Source organism: Myotis daubentonii, chromosome 7 (assembly GCF_963259705.1).
Source record: "Myotis daubentonii chromosome 7, mMyoDau2.1, whole genome shotgun sequence".
In the NCBI taxonomy this organism is placed as follows: domain Eukaryota; kingdom Metazoa; phylum Chordata; class Mammalia; order Chiroptera; family Vespertilionidae; genus Myotis; species Myotis daubentonii.
The window spans coordinates 49,895,222-49,920,012 of NC_081846.1; the positions used below are offsets into that span (position 1 = coordinate 49,895,222).

A 24,791-nucleotide genomic window follows, 5' to 3' on the forward strand; every position below is an offset into this window, starting at 1 on the left:
TTTAGGCATGTACTGTTGGTTTAGCATTTGAAAATTAATATATTTCATCACATTGACAGAGTGAAAAGACAAATATAATTACCTGAATAAATACATAAAAATTTGATAAAATTCAAAATTTATTCAGGATAACTCATAGAACACTATGAGTATAAGGAGTACTCTATAAGCAATAAAAAGTTTCTACAAAAATATCCATAGCAAGCATTATATTTAATGGTGAAATGTTGAAATCTTTTCATCTAATGTGAGGAATGAGGATAGGGTGCTTGCTGTCACAGCTTCTATTTTAAATTTTACTTTTAGTTCAGGGTGTGTGTCACTCATTTGACAGTTTGCCCTCTATCCTGCTTCATTTGTCTTCATAATATCCATCACTTGTCAACAGATCTAATGTTTATTTTTGTCACTTTATTGTCGGAATGTGAGCTCCATGTGGGAAAGGATTCTGTCTGCTGTGTTTGCTGCTGTATCCCTGTGCCGTCCATGCTAGCTGCTCGATAATAGTAAATAAGTTCAAAAATGTTCTTTATATTAAAATTCAAATTCAACTTAATTGTCTTTACGTTTTTCAGTAATTCATTGTTCCATTCTTTACAGAAAACTTATTTTTTCTGAATATACAATTTATGTAGGAAATTTGGAAAATACAGTAAAGAAGAATGTGGAAAACCAGCCATTCAGAAATAATTATTTGCTAACATTTGGAAGACTGTCCTGATTTTAAAAAAATAATCTATTCAAAAATATATTTTTGGTTTATCTAAAATCAAGTAGATTATTAATCTATTTTACTTGTTTTTATTTTTCAGATATTTGTCCATTATTTTGAATGAATGAATGAACACAATTAATTTAACTATTTTCTATCATTGACTGTTTTCAGTGCCTTTTTTATTAAAATAACATGACAATAAACATCCATCAGCATTTCTATGGTTATCCCACGTGGTGAATAACTTAAACTGAAATTTCTTATTGAAATGGTATATTCATTTTTAAGGCTCTTTATTAATATTTTTAATTAACTATAATGTTGCTATTTTAAGTTTTACTTCTCTATTCTTATCCTTATGATGATCACATCATATCTCATGGCTATAAATCTATATGCTAATGATTTCCAAATGTGTATCTACATTCCCGATTTCTCCCTGACTTCCAGATTCATATAACTATTTGAATAATTGTCATTTCTACCTGAATGCCTAATTACCAACTTAAACTTGGAATGTGCAACACTGAGCTCCTACCGTTTTATTCCACAGGAACTGCTCTGCTCACTGTCTTCCCCATCACAGTTAATGACCAGTCTGCCCTTCTGGTTCAGTAGAAAACCCTGATCATCATCTTTGACTCTCTAGGAAGGCAACAGTTAGCAGCAGGCCTGCAATCTGTTTGTCCCTTAACTCCTCTGGGAGAGAAAGAGATGACCCAGTTGACATTTGTAAACATGCCAATGACAATCTTAGCAAATATGCAAACAGTATTTACTAGTGGGAGAGTCCTTATCTAAAGTATGCTTTTAGTAGGATGTATCTGGCCTGTCTACAATTATTTATGTTGGAAAAACTATGACACAACAACAACAAAAACTTTGAATTTATGAATTTGTAAGGCATGGCTCCATGAACATTATCACGTTATGTAATTAAAGAGATATAAAAAAGGAGGCTTCAAAATTGAAATGACTCCTGTGAAAGCAATGTATCACATATATTATTTAAACCTCTCATGTTGTATCTGAACCAGAGCATGTCATCATGCATGAAAATAACATTTTACAGAGACCTGCACTGAGTTTCACACGTTCCCAAGGGAAGAATGGTTGGCTTGCATTTAGTTATTACTTGTATCCATGAATTATTGGCAAAGTTGATACTAGATAAGACCTATAATTCATCTTGAGTCTGCTTTGGCAATCAGAACCTTGATTTTATCTCCACATCTACAGTCAATACATCCTCTGGATCTAACTTCAAAATGCATCTGCTAGTCTCCTACTTCTCTCTCCAGTTCCCAGAGTGCTATTCATCATCTACTTCCTAGACTTATTCATTAATTTTCTAAGTGGCATCCTTACTTTTTATTTCAACCTCTTTCATTGTTCTCTACACAAGAGTCACAGTCATAATCCTTAAAAAATGCAAATGGATCACATCAGGCTTTTGTTCTAAACCTTCCAAATGCTTCCCTTCTCTCTCAGAGTAAAAGCCAAGTTCCTTTCAAAGAACTACAAAGTCCTGTGTGATGTGCAACCTCTCTCCCCTTCACTTTCCTGAACTCATTTTCTATTGCTTTTCCCCAGAGTCACTCAGCTCCGGCCACACTGGCCATCTTAATCAAACTGTAATTCCACCATCAATATTTCCTATCCATTTTCCTTGCTTTGTTTTCCCTTAGCAATCAGCATCCTTTAATATGCCATATATTTCCTTACACATTTCTTATCTGTATCTCCCAGTACAGTGTAAGCTTCCTGAAAGCAGGGGTTTTTGTTATTTGTTATTGCTGTATCCTTTGTTGTTATTTTTAGATTCCAGAAAAGTGCTTAATATAGAGGATGGTACTCAATACACTTGGATATAAAGTGCATTCCTGTGACATGGGGAGGGGTTGATGAGTTAGTTCTGGGTAGCTCTCCATCATGCCTTGAATGTGGGCGCTCCAAGTCCAAGTTGACTGAACACCTCATGACAAATACATTGACTTTATAGATGACTACTTCCATGTTCTTCCATTGGGAGTCATGAGATTTTATTCCATTTCCTCTCTACTAATCACATTTCTTTGAAGCATTTTGAATGTTAACAATATCAAAAAGAGGAGTTGTGAAGATATTTTTCAGATTCTTATAGGCTTGATACATGTCTATAGTTTTCAGAAAACTTTCACTGGCTCCATCACATTTAAGATAATTACTCTTCTTTTGTTTCTCCCCTTGTATTTTTATTTTCAAAATTTAAATATCATTTATTTTTTAATAGTTAATATGTTCACATGGTTAAAAATTTAGAGTATACAAAGCTAATTATTGAAAACTTTCCCTCACATTTCTTCATTTTAATCATCTCCCCTCTCTCCAAAATCATCTGCATAATTAGCCCATTGCATAATCTTCCTGATACATCTTTGCATGTGCATCTAGATTCTCCCATATTCATTTAGACTCATAATTATATAAATGGGAGATATCATGCATAGTGACCTGTAATTAGCTTTGTTCACTTTACTATTTTGGAGATATTTCTATATACGTATGTAGAGAATTACATATTCATTTTTTATGGCTGTATTTATGTCCCATGGATGTACCAATTGAATCAGATAGCTATCGATGGAAATTGAAGGATTTCTGGTAAGTCATTGTTTTTATTTCTCTTTCATCACTAGTTTAAGACAAAAGAGGCATCTATATGTAGCAAATGGTCCTATAATTTGCCTTCCCATGAAAAACCAATCAATAAAAATAGAAAAAAAGCAAAACCTTAAATTTAAGATAATTTATTTTGAGATCCTGGAAATTTTGCTAGTGCTTATTTTCATGGTTGATGTGTAATTACATACAATATCTAATCTGAACTAATGCTAGGATATTGACTGTAGGCTAGAATTATATCCATTCCAATACAATGTTCTGCATAGTCTCAGGAAATTATTACCACTAAATAAATAAAGTCAGCTAAACAATAGAAGACAGTCAATCTATGGGCTTGACACAGAACTAAGAAACTTCTTTATAATTCAAGTATAGCTTTTAAATTCTGAGAGTATTTTAACTACTTCACGATTCATAGCAATTAATCTGTTATGGAATTGTACTCACTCCATATTAATCCAGGGAGCCAGAAAGTTCCTGGTGATGATAACAGCAGTTCTTTTACATGGTGGTTATTGTTAAGTCTCTTTCTTTTTTTCTCAACCCAGCAACTTGCATTTATTGAACATTAAACTTGGGCAAAGCACCCTGTCTTTAAGGATTTAAAGATAAGCTAGAAAGATGAATTTGAAGCATAAAAAGGATACCTAGAATATAGGACATTACATAGATCTGTTATATAAATGGAGCCCATGCACAAAATAAAGAGAAAGTGCACTGGAAATTTTAACACAAGGAAGGCAATCACAATTTCATAAGTGTCAACAAGTAGTGGACACCCAGGAATATGACACAATGCTAGAGAGCTTGTACGATTTCTAAAATTGGAATTCAGATAAAAAAGCACTCTAGATTAAGGTGGTCAGTGATGATATTATGAAAACTGAGTAGGCTTTTGAAGAGAAATTGGGTGGGCATTTAACATAGGAGGCCTTTCTTGGAAATGAGATGACTTAAGGTATGCAAGAGAAAAAGTAAATAAACTACTTTGGCCAAAGCATGGAATTTGTGTCTGGAAGCAGGGAACGATGCTGCTGGAAATGCAGGTTGGAGATCACACTGACAGCGTAGTGTGCCAATCTATTATATTTTGACATTATGATATAAAACGTATCAGCTATCGGAACCTTAAAGAGTCTACCATGATAAAAACTTAACAGTAAGGTTGTTTACGTTTACAAGTGTTCAGGATTCAGCAATAGCCTGGTAGCAAAGAGATGGGAAGCCTCATGGCAACCAGGTACTCTGAAGATCTTGATTTGAAATTTAAGGACGCCTGACTTTTCCACAGATAGTCACACATGAACGCCTACCTGGTAGTTCACTGCTTGTCAACACTTTTGTAATAGTTGAGTCAATCCATGAGGTTGGGTAGAAAGAAAGATTATGAAGAGAAATTTAAGAATTTTTAGTGGCAGTATGTCGAGAACCTTAACTTTAAAATCCATGAAACAATCTACACATATGCTATAGTCATTAAAATCATATACAGTTATATTTGCGGTCCTACAGTTTTGCCCCAGAAACATCCTAATGATTGCATTCTTGGGACAGTCTGGTTGCTTTTATTAGGACATTCTGTTTACCATCTCCTGTCTCTCTTTTGGAGATGCCTGAACCCTCTGACTATTGTAAGGCTTTCTGTGATAGGTACTCATCTCACCCTGTGTTTTTCTTTATGTTGATCCTAATCATTGTACCTATGGAAAGATTGGTGAAATGCCTTTAATGTATAGTATCTCCATGACTTAAATGTGAACTTTACCACCTGTTTACTGCCTACCACAAAGGAGACATTTAATAAATGTTCCTTCAATGAATGAATAAACTACCCATGGTCCTTTGCCTTTTGCTTCTATTGAAAGAGAAAAATGGGATGTACAAGTGATATAAGACAAGTTTTATTTCACTAGGATACTTAAAACTTCAAGGAACTAACACTTAAGAGTTTAGAGCAGAAATTAGGCTCTAGAGTCTTACCATAAATGTCACATATAATTCATTCATATACTTGTCTCAAACTCAACACTACTTTGAAGGCTAGACGCAAGGCACTTCAAGATAAAATTCTGGGTATTTAATTACTGCAAGAGCAACCCACTGGTGGCTCAACCTCATTGACATTATTTTACTGCTATAGAAGAGTGAATTAATATTTCTGAGAGCTGTCTTTAGGGGCAAAACGGTTTCAAAATTTGGAAAACATCTAACTGGTTTTATATTTACATTACAAACTATAAACTGTTTCACAATGTTTAAAACATTGGTTTGGTTTTGTAAAAAAATTGTATTGGTGCTTTTTTGCCCTGCCTGGGTGGCTCAGTTGCTTGGTAAGTTGTCCTATACACCAAAAGGTTGTGGATTCGATCCCCAGTTGGTGCACATACTGGAGGCAACCAATCGATGTTTCTCTCTCTCTCCGTCTACCTTCTTCTCTCTAAAAATCAATAAAGATATTCTCAGGTGAGTATTAAAAAATGTATTGGTGTTTTTTTTTTCATTTTGGTTTAGTACTATCTTTTAAGTCTGAACTTCAAGCTAAAATCAGGAAAAATTTAAGAACATATTTAAAAGCTTAAAAGGAAAAAAAACTGAAAATTGAGATTTGAAAACTAGAAAGTTACTAGATATCTTATGTATTAGTATTTTAAAAATTATAATATTAACTAGAGGCCTGTTGCACAAAGAGATTCGTGCAATAGGCCTTCCCTTCCCTTGGCTGCTGGAACCAATTTTCCTCTGGCATCCCGGACCCAGGCCTTTGCTCTGGCTGGGCTCCAGCCCGAATCCCCCCTGCCCCCTACCATCAGGCCTCGTGGCTCTGCTAATCCCTTGGCTGTGAGGTCTCCCGGCTCCACTGATCCCGGGGCCGTGAGGCCTCACTGCTCGGCCAGCTTCGGGGCCCTTTGGCTTCACTCCACCACTTGGAACCTACGTATGCAAATTAACCGCCATCTTTGTTGGCAGTTAATTTGCATATCACCCTGATTAGCAAATGGGAAGCGTAGCAAAGGTACAGTCAATTACCCTTTTTGTCTTTTATTAGATAGGATTGCAAAGTGATTAATATAAGGTTTTGGAATTTTTAGTTACTGAACCTTTTTCTATTTGTTTTCATTTACCATTTAATAGATTTGTTATCAGAAGGAAAAAAGAAATTAGTTCAAGATATCCACCATAAGGAGTTTCCTTTTTAGTTCTGTAAATTAAAGACCCATTTCCATTCACTTTCTCCACACAAGTTTATTTTATGATCACTGCTCTTTAATTTATTGACCTCTATATAGCATAAAATTGTTCAACTCATTGGTTCTTTACATGTCAATTTTAAAAGATCATCCTATTATTTTACTTTAGGAATTTAGCAGCAAACCAATAAATAATCTAATTATTCTACATATTTAATATTTTCACCATCCCAGATGGTATGATAGACCTACTATCAAAGAATTGTGGTTCAAACAATTATTAAATAGCCTGTAAATACTTCATAAATCTCTTTCTATGAATCATTCTTCAATAACTTTTTCTACTCTCACCCCAGGAATAAGTTAAAATCAGGAAGTGACTTGAAAGTTCCAATAACATTAGCCTAAAGATAATCAGCCATATTCATCTTTAGATTTATGTACTAGTAATGTATTCACACAACAAATATACACACACACACACACACACACACACGGCTATGAGCAAACACTCTTGCCTTTATTACAAGGACAGCATGGGCATTTTCCTCCTACTACGTTCTATCTGGGAACCTAGTACTGCACAGAGCCTCTTAGATGCTTATAGTTACTCTAGTGATGGCTATAGCCAGACCATCCACATATGCTCAAGAAAAAACCCCACAACTCATAAAACAAATATAAAGGACGAAAATTTTTTTCCAGAGATCATACTAATGACATCCCAGAGAAATGTTTCCTCGCTATTTTTCATTTAAAAGTGGTGAAATAAAGCTGGGGATAGTGAAGCCATAATTGAGAGGTGCCACTACAGAAGGTCAATGTGTAATTTCTAGCCATTATTTAACTGGCATTGAACAATTTCTGAAGAATTATTCTTGCTTTGTCGTCTCTACAAATGCCGGCTTGGTAAATAAACTCATCAGATTTTCCATCTGTTAAGATGAGAGTGACAAAGGCTGAGAACGCCTTTACAAAACTGCATCTTCTGTCCTGAGAGTTCTTACAGGCTTTTAGCAGGAACTATTAAATCATTCCTGTGAGGCTATTTTGACATGTAGTGGAGTTGTTTTTCTCAAAAAAATTCAGATGCAAGAAGGGGAAATGATGTTTCCATAGCAACAAAAGCCATCATGAGTGTAGACCATAAACTTGAAAGACCATCACATTTCTCCTTCTCTTGGAACTCCACTTCTTCCCTCTGAGCTCATTCTCAGCATCTATCTCTTAGACTGTCTCACATGCGTTCATGAGCACATGAGCACAGTTGCGCGCGTGCACACACACACACACACACACACACACTCATTCCTTATGCACCTCCCCCATTCCCTAAGATTTTACTTAAACTACTCCTAGTAGTAAAGCAGATAATCAACTTAATTTAACTATGGTACCTACAGGTTTCAGCCAAGCCACACATTCTCACTTGGTTTGCTTACTTCCTCCATCTAAATTTTTCTTTTGCTGCTCTTTGTTGGGAAAGGAAAAAAGCATAGTTTCGTTTATCCTTTAACTGAGAGCTTTGAGATGCTTTCATAAAACATTATTTTTTCTCTTACTCTTTATAAAGCTCATATCTTTTGTATTTTTAGATATTGAAGAATAAAAAACATGCATACTTATGTGCTTATAAAAATGAACAATTTGGCTGTTTATGCCATTAAAATGACCCATTCAAATAAAAACCTTTTATTTCTAAGCAACTACTTCTAGTGTTTATATATGTCAATCATTTTATTCAGTAAATACTTCTCTACTGCTAAATCCTTGATCTCATAATACCAAATAAACTAGATTGCTGTCTTACTACTCTGACTGATGTTTTTCCCCTCTTCCAATAAATAAAACCCAATAGTACTGCCTTTTAAAAAACCATTTCTGGGCCAGTGCCTACAAGGAAAACATGATGATTTTTATCACAGAATATAAAACTGAGATTTTAAGAATTTTTCATTTGAAACACAATGATAGTTGTGTCAAATAGTAAAAGCACATACAAGCAGTGCAGTGAGAATTTTGCATTTGCTAAGAAATTTAGCCAATTTATTTATGGAGTTGAGAAAGACAAAGGCAGGTTAATTAAAAGCAAGGAGATTATCATCATGTTGCAATTACGAGAAAAACATAGTTCCTTTACTTTAAAACAGAAGCAACAAATAAATTCAAAAGTACAACCACCAAGTAAAAAAAAAAAACCAACAAACAAAACCAAAACACCCAAGAACAACCCATAAAATTTCCTACACACTGACCAGGCTATTTTATAACTATTTTAAATGGAGATACAACCTTCATCTCCTATTTAAAATTTAAATACAATTGGGAGAAGTAACAGACTGATTTAAAGTCATATGAAATAAAAAGACTAATGGTGGATCCTTTCCTGAGAGCAGGTTTTAGTAGGGGCAGGATGGTAGGAGTCTGGGAGGAAGAGGAAAGAAGAGAATAAGGGGCCAGGAAATTGACCTTATATATTAGTGGTTCTCAACCTTGGCTGCGCATTAGAATCACCTGGGAATCTTTTTAAAATCCTGATTTCTGGGCCTCACCTTCCGGAAATTCTGTTTCTTTGTTACTAATGTTGTGGCCACACCCCATAACAAACAGAATTTCCGGAGGATGAGGCCCAGAAATCAGGATTTTAAAAAGATTCCCAGGTGATTCTAATGTGCAGCCAAGGTTGAGAACCACTGTTATATATGAACCTGATCCCCTTCAGAAAGTTGCTTGCAATCAATCTTGAAATTCCAAATAACATCTATAACACATCAACTTTCACACACTTTCCCTTTTTATTTCCCAGAATAACTAGCTCATCCCTTTTTTTATATTAATACTAGGGGCCCAGTGCACGAATTCGTGCATCTTGAAAAGAACTGTGGGCCACGAGGCTGAGGTGAGCATAGGGGCAGGTCTTGGTCCATCCTCTTCGCCCTCACCCTGCCCCTCCCGCCACGGCCCCTGGTCCTGTCTACTGGCAGCCTTGCTTATGCTGCCGCGGCTCTCACGTGCTGACGGCGCCGGCGCTGCTGGCATCAGTTGACTGTGTGGAGCAATTGAGGTTGGCGCCAGCAGCGGGTGTGAGTGGGGCCAGAGCCGGCAGCAGGTGCAAGCACCAGGCAGGACCATGATGCACGGGAGCAAAGAATTTTCAGTAACCACCAGAGGCTTGCCCCAATGACAGCGAACAGCACCCCACCTTGGTCTGGCGTCCCTGCTCACCTTCTCCACCATCTCCCCGCAGCTGATGCCCACCATGTTTCACAGGCGACCCCTGGTGGTCAGCTCCCATCATAGCGACTGGTTGTTAGGTTGTTCCACGTTTGGTCTATTTGCATATTAGCATTTTATTATATAGGATGTTTTGTGCTAGGCAGTTAGATAGACATAAACAGAGCAAGAACGATGGGCCAGGTACAGAAGGTCACCAGGGCTCAAAGCTTCAGGTGCCTAGCAAGGGGTAAAACTGGTAAAACCTCACCCCCAGGGAAACCTTTCCTCCCCTTGCAAATCACTGATCATTTAGTTAAGACCCCCTGACCTTTCATATCACTGGTCATGTGGTTCAAACCCTCCCTTGACCCTGGCGTGCTGTTAATCATGAGGGTTAGACCCCTTTGGACGCTCTATCCATTGAGCCCAAACAGGTATGATTCCTTGCCTCTCTCTTTCTCCTAAGCTCAAAGGGCCCTTCTTTTGCCTCTGTAACTTGTTTCCTGAGCCCATTTCTTCTATGGCTCAGTTCTTCTATCTTTGTGACTTTCTAAATAAACTTTCTCTTATAGTTTGAGTCTTGCCTTTGAATTTTTTCTGAGCCAGAACTTAAGTACCAAGGTCTGCACTGACTTCACCGGTGTAACACCTGGAGCTGTTTCACCAACAGTTTTTCCATTCTTTATACATCTAAACTGCTTTCAGCTCACTCTTTCTGGTAGGTTCCCTACAAAGCATAAAAAGATATTTGAAAGAAATGAATTCTAGGTCATAGCAGAGAGAGCAGGAACCACAGCTGACTGTACCAATTTTATAAATCCCTTCACTTCCATACATCTTTTTATTAACATCCTTACTGAAGTGTAGTGAGTCATTGCTTTTTGCTATGTATTAATTCTTACACATAAAAAAAAGTCCTATCAGGGAGCTATTGAAGAGGCTATCAAATATTGGCAGGCTCTGCTCTTAACACCATAATAACCATGTCTTTCTGCTGGGTTTTTGGAACCAGAACATCAACATGTCCTAAAAAAACAACAACCCTGCATTAATAAATACAACCTTTGGTGATGAGAAAAAAAACTAACAAAACAAAACAAAAAACCCTACACTTAGGTCCAGAGAATTTCTGCAAATGGAGCAATACTGCAAACCGCTCCCCCAAAGCATGTGGAGCCCTCACATCCTCAACATGTCAATATTGCGCCTTGTTATGAAATGGAAGCAGCCAGGAAGAGCAAGGAGGATGAAGAAATTGCACTGTTAGTTTGAAGCCTAACATTTAATTTTAGTCTTTCAAACTTGTCAACACTTTTTTCACAAAGACAGATTTCAAAACATTAAAATATCTTTAATGGATAGTGTAAAACTATCATACTCTTCTAGGATACTACTAATTCTTAAAAGCACAGATCTTTCATTATATCTGGTACAGGAAACATCACCAGTTGGGAACCTTGTAAACCCGTGCTCTCAATCACCCAAGACTGCTGTCTCTAGGGCAGTGGTTGGCAAATTGCGGCTCGCGAGCCACATGTGGCTCTTTGGTCCCTTGCGTGTGGCTCTTCCACAAAATACCACGTGCGGACATGCACATACAGTGCAATTGAAACTTCGTAGCCCATGCGCAGAAGTCAGTTTTCGGAAAGGAGATAGACGAAACAAGTATACAAGACGAGTGTGGATGGGAGAGTTGGAAGGGGTTGACCTCAGCGAACGTACCTCAGTCAGATTGAGGACGTTTTTAGCAAAGGCCAGCTTAGGAGTACCCTAATTAAGTTAATAACAATGTAGCTACCTATATAGTTTAAGCTTAAAAAATTTTGCTCTCAAAAGAAATTTCAATCGTTGTACTGCTGATATTTGGCTCTGTTGACTAATGAGTTTGCCGACCGCTGCTCTAGGACTTCATGGCTTTAGGAGCCCCCATGACCCTTCTCTCAGCCCCATGGGTTTTGTTTGTTTCTGCAGTATGTACCCCCCTAATCTTTTTGCTGCATTTGGCATCTGAGAGCCTCCTTTTCTTGGCCATGCCTCTTTATACAGCTTTTAAGGACAGACACTATCCTGTTTTCCCTGACTTCTCCTCCATTTTCTCTGACTTTAACTATGGGTATGACCCAAGGGTGACTCCTTAATTCACTCTTGCTCTTTCTATCCCTTTTGTCTTTTAGAAATTTAATGTGGTCTGAAGCAGAACTGCAAAAGAGGGAGATTCTTTCCAGCAGCAAAATCCTCCATTTTCGTAGCTGGTGACTGGTACAGTTGAGCAGCATGACTTGAGACAGATTTCAAATGTAAAATGTGACTATTTTTAGAATACCTTAGGCACACTCCCATTTTGGGGTCTTTGCTCTTCCTTTTCCTCCTTCCTAGAATGCCCTTCCTTCAGAGCACTGGCTCACTCACCTTCCTAAAAACCTTTGTTCAGATCCCCCTTCTCAATGAAGGCCCCCTGACCAACAGTTCTATTTAATATCGCAAACTTCTGCACTTTCCATCTTGATTTCTCTTACTCTAGTCAAATTTATATTTTTTTCTATAACATTTCCAAATTCCAACATATTATATATATTATATAAGTGATATATATATATGTATGTTATTGCTCCTTATGTTTTTTTCCCCTGATAGAATATATACTCTATTTTGTTCAATGATGTCCCAGCGGCCTAGAACAGTGACTGGCACTTAGTAGATGATTAATCAATATTACTTTAATTGAGTTGGAAAACTTCCCTATATTTTCCACTAACTTTCTTTTTTTCATTTTACTGCCAACAGCCTACTCCAGGTTGCCTCTCATGGTAATTAGCCACTTAGCATGCTAATTGCATTTCCTCTTCCCCCCTATTTTTAATCCATTTCATTTACTGCTGGCTGATTGTCTTCTTCAAACCCAAGTTTAGCTTCTCATTATCCTCAGGAACCTTCACTGTAAAGTCAAGTCAAAACTCTTTATTCTAGAACTTGAGGCCCTGCTCAATATGACTTACCAATCACATCCAGCCTCATTTGCACTCACTCCTCAATTAACTCTAGTCAAGCTGGTAATGGCTTTTTCCATTTAAGAAAATTCATTGACCTCCTAATCCCAGGTCCTATGTGACATTAAACTAATTTACTATCCATTTAGGCAACATGAGCTAGAGAAATGTGCATTTAAACAACAACATTTGTACTGAAGCAGAAATTCAGGTCACAGAAGAAAGACATTTGGCTGACTTATTCAGGTATATGTGGTCCCACTACTGAAATAGATCTCACCTCCACCTTTCTTCTGAATAAGCAAATCATACTAATTTGCAAAGATTCAAGCTCAACTTACTCTGATTAATTCTCTGCCTTTTAAAAGCCATATTTTTCAAAGAAACATAAATAGTACATGTTTTGTCCTTCTACAAATATTCTGATGTGCTTTTCCACTCTTTCTTTCCCCTCTCCTTAAGAAACACTGATTTACAGGCTACACATGACTTTTTATCCCCAAATATCGATGAGCCTCTTCTCCCAGGAGGAATCCCTTACCTCAACACCTGTATCTGACTTGAGAGCAAAAGCCTGGGAAGGGATGGAGGGTTTATACTTTGGGTTGGTGAGGAAGCTGGAATCCCCAAATGGACCATTCTTTTACTGTCATCTCTAAATGTTTCAAGATCTTATTTTCTCACCACTTTCCATCTCAACATGAAGGTTGTTAAAAATGATAATGAGTCTTTTGGTTTCTGCAGTATTGCCTTACATCTGCCACTAAGGCTTAAGTGGCTCTTCTAGAAGGAACTCCCAAATATTCCTCCTCCTGTTACTCTTCCCCTCCTCTGAACTTCTACTTTATTCACTATTATATACACTGAACATTCTAGAATTTGACATTATTTTGCCTTCTCTTGTTTTTTTTTGTTTTGTTTTGTTTTTTTTGGGTTATATATTGATCACTGCAGAAATCTTATAGATGTAAATTGTCTTGCTGACAGCCATGGTTGTCAACTCTTGCTAATCAATAAAGCCACCAGTACAGCATTTGAAAAATTCACAATTGAGGGGCTGTGCTCAGACCTGCAGAAACTGAATTACTTTCCTAATTTCTAAGGAATCGACATTTTCAAAAAGCCTCCCAAATGATTCTGATGATCAGCCAGATGTGGGTGGGGACCTGGCCTCTAGGGAAGGGATGGGTACTACTTTAGATAGTTAGCCTGGGGCTAATAGTAGCATAATCTCAAAACATCTTTTGCCTGAAAAATTATTTATTTTTAACTAATAAGGATTCATGACTAAATGTCTGATTCTTAATATTACTAAATCACCTAACCTAGGATTTAGAGTCTAGCACTTGAATTTATGAGTACCATATAATACCTAAGAGAATTTTAGAGTTCAAAATGCCTAAAATTTCACTACATATACAGCATATTTTATATGGAAAGAGCCATATATCATATATAGCTATAGATTCTCATTTTTCTTTTGACATGACATTATGTTAGATACTTCCTAATGTCATCATTCTTCAAAGCAGTGAAAATAATATTCCATTAGGATGAGAGTTCTGGTTAATTTAATCATTTTCTCATTTTTGGACCTCTTGGGTATTTGTCATTTCTCCTATAACTGTGAATATCATAACTGATAATTTTGAAATAAATAATTCATTTAATATTGAAATAATTGTATTCTGTCTATTTAGAAAATACTTATTCTATTTACAAAATATGCATTTCATTTCTTTTTTAGCAGTCCTAACCTTGAACACAATTTTTGCAATGGTCTCTCCAATTAGTTTGTTTTCTCATTTTCAAATTCTTAGAATGTCTCTATCAACTACACCATGGTAAGGAGCCATGGAGTTACTCAATTCTGTTGGCACATTGTCTTGGTTCCTATATTTGGGCCTGATCCCAACTATCACACATTCTCAGGGGTACTTTCTAACATCAACCACACTGCAGGGAGGAGATGTATAAATGGCACAAATCAGTGTTCTTTAAAGTGTAGCCTACAGGTCACCTGTAATAGAATAATCTGGGTGCTTCTGAAAACTGAAGGATCACGGACCTTTCAAATTACTCAAACGCTTAGGTGTGGGCTCTAAGAGAAGGACATTTAAACAAAGCCTCAAGATAATGTTTATGCATACTGATGTTTGAAAAGCCAGTCTTCCATATACTAGAATATCAATGATTGAGGAACCCAGATCTAAGGTACAGCCAATGCCAATACACCTCTGTATCATTCTACTTCTCTATAAAATTTGTATATAAACTTAAACGGTGATCGCCAATTTCTTTTCTTCTCTGCTCCATCCTTCCTCCACTAGAGTGCATCTTTTTTACAAAGTAGAGAACATGTCGATTTTACCGGTCAAGCTCCTCTGGATCCCCTTTTTACTGGACTCTGACTGGGGTTCTCTTCTTGGCCTTCTTAATCCAGCTACAGCGAGAACTCTATGCCCTCATTTAGGGAAAATCCTCTCTCACTTGATATCTGATCACATTTCCCATCCCCCATTCCCTACAGCTATTACCCTGGTTGCCCTCAATAAGAATCCTGGGGAGTCAGTGTAACAAGGATCCGCCAGCTTCTTAGCAATTTTCAGTCCACTGATTCCCTCAGTGGCTATAACTGTCCACTTGTCCTAGCTGTATTCAGAGTTGAGTCCAATCTCTCCCTACAGTATAACTCTATCTACTGCACTAGTCCCTCATGAAGAAAGTCTTCTTTTCTTTCTTGAATCATTTTCATAAAATATTTTTCTTTAACATTTGTTTTAAAAATAGGAATATGAACGGAATAGGCCTTATATTGGAGAAAATAACCGTCTACTATGAAAGTTTATCTCATAAGAATTATTTATAAAGCAATACAACCAAATCTAAACAGAAACATGTACCAAGCCAAAAGAAAAATTACTATAATTTGAGAGGATTATGGAGAAGTTCTTCCTGTGGTTATAGCTGCATGGCTGAATTTAACTACATACAAAAATTAGAAATGACTAAGTTGATGTAGCTTGTATATAATTAACACTGTTGTTCATGCCAAAAAGCTAGCTTTAAATAACATCAAGTATGACCTGTCTTAATATTAGGATCCATAAAATGCACTCATTTTGTTTTTAGAAACAAAAATATATTTGATATACTCTGCATGTTTTCATTTTAACTGTGTATTATTAGAATAGTCTTTGCCTATTATGACATCTTTCTATAGTAGAGAATAGTAATGCAAACTCCGAGGAGAAAGATTCATTTGATGTCAACCCCAAGAAGAAATTTATCTGCTGAGACGGACCCCCCATGGTTAACTGAGGGCCCAAATTTTATAAGTAATAAGAGCCTAACGGCCATTTGCTGACAGGGACTTCTCATGTATTCTGGTTACTGGGAAGAACCTCAGACTGAACACTCCCTGCTTCTCGCACTATGCTCTGCTGATTTACACAATCTAAGTCAATGATTTTAAGAAGTTCCTACTTTTTTCTTTCCATCAATAGACTAAGCCCTGCCCTAGCCAATCAGAACTGCTCCATAATAATGCTGACCAATCAGGATTGCATGATTCAAACAAATCAGAAATATACAAATTTGGATATCCCATTTACATAAAATGAACCTAATTGGGAACCTGGGCAGATACTTTGTTATAAAAGGCAGTCTGCCCTTTGTCTGGATAGAGCACAATTTGGGTTGCTACCTGAGTCTGTGTCTCTGGGCTGCAGCTCTCTTTGCTCAAATAAATGTGTGTTTTTTTAATTTTGTTATTACAGCCTAAAAATAATTTTGGTTTACAGTAGTTATGCACATATACATGCAGGTATACATACATATTTATCTCATTCAAGTGCATCACCACAGTGGATGTTGCCAGGGAAAGCTCATATACTTACTCAATGTCATTACCAAGTAAAAACTGAAGAAATTTCTAGTGGCTAAGTGTCCAGAAACTTTTGGACCATCAAATCTCCTTTGTAATTAATTGTATTAAAAACCTAATATAATGGCTAAAAATCAAAACACTGACAACACCAAATGCTGATAACACCAAATGCAGAGCAACAGGAACTCATTCATTGTTGATAAGTGTAGAAAATGGTGCAGTTATTTTGAAATACAATTTGGCGATTTCTTACTAAACTAAACATAATCCCATTCCTTGGTATATTCACAAATGAGTTGAAAACTCATGTCCTACAAACGTCTGCAGAAAAATGTTTATCGCACCTTTTTTCATAACTGTCAAACTGGGAAGCAACTAAGATCTTCTTCAATAAGGAAATGAATAAACAAAATGTGGTTTATCCACACAATGGAATATTATTCAACAATAAAAAAAATGAGCTATCTAACCACAAAAAGACATGGAGGAAGCTTAAGAGCATATTGCTAAGTGAAAGAAGCCAATACGAAAAGGCTGCATACTGTATGGTTCCAATTATATGCCATTCTTAAGACAAAACTCTGGAGGCAGTAAAGAGATCAGGGGTTGCCAGGGATTCTGAGGGAAGGGCAAATAAGGGAGCACACAGGACCTTTTTGAGGGCAGTGAAAATATTCTGTATAACACAATAACAACAGAAATATGTCATTATACATTTTTCAAAGCCTATATAATGTAGAATACAAAGACTGAACCCTATGTAATGGACTTTAGTTAATAATAATGTCAATAATTGTAACAAATGTATCACACTAATAAAATGTGTTAATAACAAAAATTTCATGTGTTTGGGGGGGGGTATGTAGAAGTTTGTAATTTTCAGTTAATTTTTCTGTAAGCGTAAAACTGCTCTTCAAAATCTGTTAATTAAAAAAATAAGAAAGCAAAACGTAAGGTGCAGGTTATGAAACCCAAACCAAAACAAGACAAAATCTTGGCAAAAGAAGACAGCTTCTAGAATTGTGACCAAAGGGCATTTTCCATGCGGAGACCACTGAGCATCTGAATTGTTACCTTTTATTCTTGAGGTAGTTACTGTGGTGGTAGCTGTGACAACATTAGAATAAGGCACAGGACAAATACCAGAGAGCACCCGGGCCCCATTAGCCTGAAACCTATGATTCTGAATTACTCAGTATGGGTTTGAGTCAGTCCCCACATCTGTTGACCCCTTAATCATTTTTTGAATGACTACTAAGTTATAACTAAACCAGGACTTAGCAAGACCAGACCAAATACCTGGTATTAAAGGGAGGCCTACACTATACAATTACCGCAGACCATGGGAGTACTGGGACTGACCCTTGGGGCAGATTTTGTCTATGTCACCTTCCCCAGAGCCCTAGGACAACAAGGAGTCCTGCCACAGTTGAGATGCCTCCTGGGTCCTTCAGGAGAAAGCTCACAGACAGGAAGGAGGAAAAGGTTCTCAGTGTAAGTTTCTCAATATTGAAATAGAATTAGTGAAATCAGAGATTCTGGGAAACCTTTAGGTAAAATGGATGTCACATGAAAATTTAGGACCCAAAGTATCTTTTCTTTTCCTAAGAAAATCTCTTAACGCTGAGTCCAGTCATAGAGATGCACAAACAGCAGGCGACACTTGAGGGCTTTCAAAAAGGAAAGCTTCTTTTGCTCCCCAGCTGAGCTCCTCCAACTAACGGTTTTTAGATGTACCAGGATCCAATCCCTCCAGCCCTGGAGCTGCCAGGGATGTGAGCCAGAAGATGTTCACCGAGTGCCCATGGAGAGAAGGGCCAGAGACACTCGGGGGAGAGTCTCTGCCAACAACGCTGGAATCCCAGTGGCTACACTGGTGCTTTGCAATTCCCACTGTTCCCACATACCATCTACTCCACACAAGGCTAACGTTTGCCAAGGAATTATTGCTGAACACTTCACAGGAACCGTATAAAGCATGAGCTACTACAAAGTTCTAACCAAATTTATAGTGCCCTTAATACTGATAATATTGCCTATTTTTGCATCACAGTTCTGCTCATTTTCTTTTAAATGCTCACCAGAGGATATGTTAGAGAGAGAGAGAGAGAGAGAGAGAGAGAGAGAGAGAGAGAGAGAGAGAGAGAGAGAAAGAAACATCAATGTGAGAGAGAACATTTGATCGGCTGTCTCTTGTATAGCACCTAGCCAGGGCAGTTTTGTTCATTTTCAAAGTCTACAAACCAAAAGTAGGAATCAGCTGTTACCTTATAATGAAAACTTCTTTACTCGTCTCAGGGTAAAACATCGGTATCTTCACCCAATCCCTCCGCTCCAGGACTGAACAGTTCTTGAAGTGCCTCTACCAGGTCTAAGGGGAAATAAAAATATATAAATAAACTTCTTGGTATGCTTCGGCTAACTCTACTTGAAGTTATTTAGATGATCTTTTTGGCATTTCATGAAATTTCCACGTATCTTGCATGAGACTATTTTGTACAAAATAATCAGCACTTGAACACAATTTTTAAAAATAATTCTCTTGCTTTAAATCATTTATAATTTCCCCCTTATCCACCTTTGAATGAATAGTGTCATTGCCTGTTATAATGTCAGAGAAACTATTTCCCACTGTTATTGACTTACTTTCCCTCCATCACAATTTTATTCTTTATCTCATAGTAAAAACAAATGTTTCTGCAATAGAAGTTGAAAGTTGTTAGGTTTAAACAGTCCTAACTGGGGCTTCACTAAGACTGTTTTATTGCTTTACTTACTATGAAATTTACTAATACATTTTGGTTCCTAATCTCCAATGACTTTTTTTTTTAACCTAAAAATCCCTACTGGAGCCCAAAGAACTCCCATCAGGTCTATAATAATATGACCTGAGCCAGTGACAAAGGGTGCTCTGCCAGCATATTCTATAAGATAGCCTTCCTTCACCACAAAGGTTTAGGCATTCTTTTTTGGAACTAGAAAAAATAAATAGATAAAAAAGCTTTGGTAGTCTATCAGAAACTTCTCTAATTCGATGAATTCTTCTTCTGCAGGCTTTACTGGGCAAGCCTCATCCTGCTGCCTGTAAACTGACTACTATTCTTTGCAAACCTCCTTCATAGTTCTACCCAAATACCACCCTCTACCCTCCAAAGAATTATATGTTGCTGAAAATATCTTTTAAAGCAGACTTTCAGTAGTGGAAATACAGTGGGGCCTTGACTTACGAGTTTAATTCGTTCCATGACCGAGTTCGTAACTCAAATTACTTGTATGTCAAATCATAAAGTGAACGAGTGAGACACGTGATGCTGGGCTGATGTTGTGGCGTTCACTGTGACGTTCACTGCGCCAACTAGCGGTGGGGTATCTGAAGCTGGCTCGTAACCCGAATTTTAGCTTGCAACTCAAAGCAAAAAATCGGCCGAGAGATGGTTCGTATCTCCAAAAACTCGTTAGTCAGGACACTCGTAAGTCAAGGCCCAACTGTACCTAATTTGAGAGCTTTTCTTAACCTCTGCAGTCTGTGTGGCACCAGTGTACCTGAAAGGGCGAGGGCTACACCCTCCATCTTGCCCCAAATCCTCCATGTTAGGGCAGCAGCCACGTGCTCAGCAAGCACCTTCTTCCCGGAAGCCCAAGCCTCTGCTAGCCACGCCCAGGATTTCTTTAAACTAACCAATGACAATCAAGGGACATGCGCGTCATAGATATGACCACATCCTGTGTAACAAGACCCTACTTGCACCTGGCCAATCGGCAGGGCCCACAGTCATCTCTCCTCCCCTCACTCCACCCTCCTATTAAAACCCCTTTTTTCCCACGGGGCTGGCACTCTCGTCTCGCCGTTTTGTCGGTTGAGGCTGGGAGCCAGACCCGCGTCTATAATAATAAAGACTCTCTGCTTTTGCATCGGACTTGGCTGGCTCCCGGTTGGTCTATCGGGAATCTTGAAATCTGGGCATAACATACCCACAGAACAGTCTGGAGGATAAGGGAAAGCAATGGCAGAGTGCTTTAGCTCAGACAAATCAGGACACTGGCCATGCCACCTGCTCTAAAACATGCCCCTCTGGACTGGCTTGGTTTGTCAAATGATCTGCATATGGAGGGCTCAGAGTACCATTATATGAATTGAATGGTACTTCTAAACTCTACTTCTAGAATAAAATTTGTGCAAGGGGCTCGGCCCTCACGGCCACAGTGGCTTTCTTCAGCCCTCACTGCCCCAGCTTTGTCCGGAAGGTCATCCGGAAGGTTGTCGGGAAGGATGTCTGGAAGGACGTTCTGAAGGTCGTTTTGCTCTGTCCTAATTAGCATATTATGCTTTTATTATTATAGATGTCTTTGGGATTCTTATGAGCAAGTGATTAAAGACTGGGGGAGGTGAGACCAATAAAGCTTTCAAGGAGAGGCATACAACAGTTTTTTGGGTTTTTTTTTTTAGTTTTTTTAAATTGATTTTTTACAGAGAGGAAGGGAGAGGGATAGAGAGTTAGAAACATGGATGAGAGAGAAATATCAATCAGCTGTCTCCTGCACACCTACTACTGGGGATGTGCCCACAACCAAGATACATGCCCTTGACTGGAACTGAACCCAGAACCCCTCAGTCCGTAGGCCAACACTCTATCCACCAAGCCAGTGGTTCTCAACCTTGGCTGCACATTAGAATCACCTGGGAATCTTTTTAAAGTCCTGACTTCTGGGCCTCATCCTCTGGAAATTCTGTTTCAGTTAATCTGAGCTAAAAATATTGGTGCTTACTGAATCACTAAAAGCTGTTAGAGTGGTCAGACCAAGGCAAACTGAACATTGTTTTTCTATTAAATCGAGCCTATATATCCTCCAAATTTACTGAATCAAAACATCAAAGTAATTTTCATGTCAAATTTCATTGGAATAATGAAAGCTTTTTAAATAAAATTTAAGTCTTCTACACCCTAGGAAGCTTACATATACAGCTGTCCATCAGGATAACATGGTGTTAAATGACTCTTTTTCCCATGAGCAAATCCCAGCTGGGAAGATAGGTGCATCTACTTCTGGTGACTTTGCTGCCAATGAGGGATCTGCAGGCTCTTCCAATAACAAGCATTACCCATACTCACAACAGATCCAAGCTTGTGAGAGGTGCTGTATTTGATATACAAAGTATCACCACAAATACCAGCATTCCAATATAAAATGCTTTCAGGTAATTCTCATTCTCTCTCTCTCTCTCTCTCTCTCTCTCTCTCTCTCTCTCTCTCTCACACACACACACACACACACACACACACATTTTTAAATGAAGTCCCTCTGTGGTCACATGACTTTTTTCTTAGCTTAGCTGGTATCAAAAAATACCATGTTCCTTGGTTTTCTAACTGATTCTTTCCAAAATGGGAGGAGCCATTCATTATAAGATTTAAAAAATAAAAGAATGTATGTAAAAAGCAAAAAAAAAACAAGAATCATTTTTTATTATATTTTGTGAAACTCTCTAGGAAGAAACTAACACAGTTTTTAAAAGATTGCTCTAAGAGGAAATAAGCTAGAAACAGTGAGTAGTTCAAAAATTAGGTTTGGAATGAGAAGCATACTTTACACAACGGCCATAAAGGGTAAATGAATGGTTTGTATTTAATCAAACCAACACCCACAACATCACCTTTTACTGATCTCTGCTATCCTTTCTAGTCTCTGGCAGACGATTTAGGGTTTGGGTTGTATTCCACTGGCAGGAAAGAAACAGGCCACTAAAACTCTAAAGTACCTGGAACTCTAGATAACCATTCCATATGACCACGGAAAATATTGTCAGATTTCAATCCAAATTGTAGAATGGCATTTTAATTACTTTCTTACTCTGGTCAGTGATAAATTCAAAAGAAATCCTCTATTGCTGATTAGGAATTATGGTTCCTGTTTACATAGGTTTAACATATTCTATATGTAAGTTATCTATCTATCTATCTCTCTATCTATCTATCTATCTATCTTGACCAAGTAATACATTCTTTTAAAATGCCATGTTTTATTTTTATTCTCCAACCAAATAGTTGATAATTAGAATACTTAACACAATGAAACATTTTCCTAGCATTTTAGTGTAATTTTTCCTTCTACTTTTTCAATTTTTATTCTCTCAATCTCACTTTAGTTCTGGTTTCTGGTTTTTCTTCCTGCCAATGTGAAAATCAGCTATCTGTGTTCCCAGTTCCTTACAGAGTCATCCTTTGATACTCACTGGTATTTTAAGAAATACTTTAAGGAAAAATGTGATATTGAGTTTGTGAGATTTGAAGAACTTTATAAGTACTGGCACTTACGACTTCTTTCTGACAATCCACTGGATACGTAATTGTGGTGCAAAATTCTAGATGATTTCTAATGGTTTTTACACTGTCACAGCCTTCTTCCCTACTGACTCTCAAAGATGTCACATTCCATCTGCAGGCCTGTATCCACTGATAAGACAAGCCTTTCCCATGTGTCCTTAGAATAATTTTTAAGCAGCTCCGAATTTAATAAATTTATTGAACACTAAAATCTAATAGCACTGAAACATTTTGAAAAAGGAAATAAAAGATTTTGCAAGTATTGCTTTAGGATTGAATTTTTCCAAAGGTCCAATTTTAGGAATTAGCTTTACCACATATGCATACTTTAGATTAGTTCAAAAGTATACATTTAGCAGCTCTTAGTGTGGGCCAGTCACTGCACAAGGGACATGTAGAAAAAACATTGCACTTTCTGAGTCTACAGTAACTCATAGCCTTGCCAATGAAGTTAAGGAGACATAAACACATAAGATAATTCAATAGCATTTGGCAAGTACTATGACAAATGTATACATAAGATTATGAAAAAAAATGCAGATTGTAGACTCAATTTTCCTGATGAGGTGTGAAGAACTAGGATGTGCTTCATATACACTGAGTGGCCAGATTATTATGACCACCCCATCAGTACTTCTTTGGGCCACCTTTTGCCTTCAATACTGTGGTGATTCTTCTTGGCATTGACTCCACGAGATGTTGAAAGGTGATGTGAGGAATCTGACACCATGCCTGATGAATAGCACTGTCCAGTTCTGTGAGATTTGATGGTTGTGGAACCAGCTGCCTGATGGCTCTTTTAACTTCATCCCACAAATGCTCAATTGGATTAAGATCTGGTGATTGTGGGGGCCACCTAAGCAAGGTAAAGTCTCCCTCATGTTCTTGAAACCACTCCTGCACAATACAAGCACCGTGGCATGGTGCATTGTCTTGTTGGTAGAAACCGTCTCCATTGGGATATGCCATCAAAATGATAGGATGAACTTGATCAGCAAGGATACCTAGGTATGTTGTGCTATTCAGACGTTTGTAATGATCTGACCCTCTAGCAACTTCAGAGTGAAATTATAGCTAATTTGCCTACAAATGTCAGGTGGTCATAATAATCTGGTCACCCAGTGTATATCTAAGTATCTAACTTTAGGACATGTATCATCTAAATCAGTCCTTAAGATACTCACTGTCCTGATTATTGCAAAATTCATTAAAGACTTATACACTTGGTTTTCCCCTGTTTTTATTTAATAGTTATCACTTGGCTAATTCAGGCAGAATTTTTCTCACTCATAAACATATCCCTATAGTGTTATTGTGAAAGTTAATGAAATAATAGATGTAAAATACTTAGTGCAATACCTGGTATGTGGTAACCGCTCTCCTCCTCAGGAAAAAGAACAAACAAAACATAAAACCTTAATCATCCTTAGAGAAGATCTGTCTTATTATTGTAAGTCTCTGCCCTTGGGCAAAATTTTCATGTGTAAAATATATGGAATCAAGTGTCACAGTTCTTATTCCCTTAGAAGTCATCCAACTCATCTGAACAGGCTGCTTAGCTTTTACATGAGGAAAGAGCTGCATATTCCTCTAAGACTAAAGGCTCATTCCGGGCATCTCTTCGTCTCTAGAGGCCAGTTCTCAAGACTCATAGCTGAGCCGCGGAGATCTCCAAGGTTTCCACAGAGATCATGAATAGGTTCCATGGGGTCTGTATATTCCTCTTAAATAAACTGGGAAGACAACTTGTGAGACTTTAAAATCAATTGAGTATCTTTAATGGAAAGAAGACATAATCTAGCATACCCT

At 37.6% G+C, this 24,791-nt stretch overlaps 1 long non-coding RNA gene across 1 annotated transcript in view; it reads right to left on the bottom strand.

Moving 5' to 3' along the window:
- The window catches only part of LOC132238573 (uncharacterized), a 344,565-nt gene that overhangs the window by 144,398 nt on the left and 175,376 nt on the right, over positions 1–24,791 (bottom strand). Inside the window, exon 2 of the long non-coding RNA XR_009453828.1 lies at positions 18,927–19,030. This is a non-coding gene — a long non-coding RNA (uncharacterized LOC132238573). The remainder of the gene's footprint in view (positions 1–18,926; positions 19,031–24,791) is intronic.